Raw genomic sequence first — 1,793 nt, 5'->3', positions numbered from 1 at the left:
TCTTTCAACTGAATAGACCTTGAGCTAGGAAGGCATTTTGCATCCTTGTCATTTGCCCCTTTCCTGTTTTTCATCCACCTCAGCGCCCCAGGCCTGCCAGAGCCGAAACTGGCCCGTGGATTCCCGACAGTCTGGGATGTGTTTCTGAGCAAGAGAATTCTGATCCCTAAGCCAAATCCACATGAGCTGTTTGCACCTTCCCTTTTGCCAGCCAACTCTAACTTTGCTTCCTAAATTACAAACTTCTGACTTCTTTGGTCCGGCCACGGCATTTTTCTCAGCTGCAGGCCTGCAGTTTCCACGCTTTGGCGTAGCTTCTGTCTGAGAGGTTTCATTGATAACGTAAGGAAGGAAGCTAAAAATAGCATAGTAGCCACCTCTCTCCAACACCGGGGAACCGCGAATCTACTCCCTAGCTCCCGGGATTGGGGGCTGCCCCGGGTTTGTGGCTGGCTAAGTCTGGGCAGAGTCCTCCTAAGGGCCAGGAGAGGGGCCGTGGGCGATCAGGGCCTGTGCACGCACAGCAGGAGACCCTCTGGCATGTATTTCCTGGGGATGTCTCCGGTCACTGAGCAATATTTGCAGAGATGATAAAATGATCTGTCACCCCTAGCTGTCTTTCCCCTCCCTTCTCCCCCTCCTGGCTGACTTTTCTGCGGCGCCAGGCCCTGTGCTGGGAAGCAAGATTCGAATATGGAGAGAGGCCAGGACCTAGCTGTTTAGGGGCTGTAAATTCAGCCTTTAATCTAACAAATTAGTTTTTTATTGTGAAACATGTAGTCTTGTAGCACCGACATTATCTCTGTTGACAGGTAGTACGGTATGTTAAAAAAAAAAAAAAAAAACCTTGGGCTCTGGAACCAGATCTCCCGAGTCCAAATCCTAGCCTGGCCAGTTAGAAGCTGTGTGAGCTTAGGCCCATTGCTTAACATCTCTGGTCACTAGTTTCCTTGTTTGGAAAATGTTGTTGATAATGTCATACCTACCGTAAAGAAAGTTATGAGGATTATACGAGTTTTAAACAAGGAAAGCACTTAGAACAGTGCTGGGCATATAGGAAACAGTCAATAAATAAAAAATAAATTGTTTCTTATTTTTATTGTGGTAAAATATACATAACATGAAATTTACCATTTTCATCATTTTTCAGTGTACAGTTGAGTGACACTAAGTACATTCACATTATTGTGCAATTATCATCACCATCCATCTCCAGAACTTTTTCATCTTCCTAGACTGAAACTCTGTACCCATTAAGCAGTGCATCTCCTTTTCCCTCTCCTCCCAGCCTCTGATAACCACCATTCTATGAATTTGACTATTCCTGGTTCCTTAAGTGGAATCATACAATAGTCACATGATTTATGACTGGCTTATCTCACTTAGCATAATATCTTCAAGGCTCATCCATGTTATAGCCTGTGTCAGAATTTCCTTCATTTTTTATGGCTGACTAATATTCCATTGTATGGATGGACCACATTTTATTTATCCATTCATCTGTCGATGGACATTTGGGTTGCTTCCATCTTTGGGTGATCGTGAATAATGCTGCTATGAACATGGGTGTACAAGTATCTGTTCGAGTCCCTGCTTTCACCTCTCTTGGGTACCCAGAAGTGGAATTGCTGGATCATATGGTAATTCTATGTTTAATTTTTTGAGGAACCATTATACTGTTTTTCACAGCAGCTGTACCATCATTCTCATAGTTTTAAACACTATCTACAGGCTGACAAATTCCAGCCGTATACCTACACTTTTATACCTTTATACCTTTGTAGATAGATGTA

The sequence above is a fragment of the Ceratotherium simum genome, chromosome 32 (assembly GCF_057802395.1).
Source record: "Ceratotherium simum simum isolate JZ-2026a chromosome 32, ASM5780239v1, whole genome shotgun sequence".
NCBI classification, from domain to species: domain Eukaryota; kingdom Metazoa; phylum Chordata; class Mammalia; order Perissodactyla; family Rhinocerotidae; genus Ceratotherium; species Ceratotherium simum.
The sequence above is the reverse complement of the archived record's forward strand: the minus strand, read 5'-3'. Positions refer to the sequence as shown.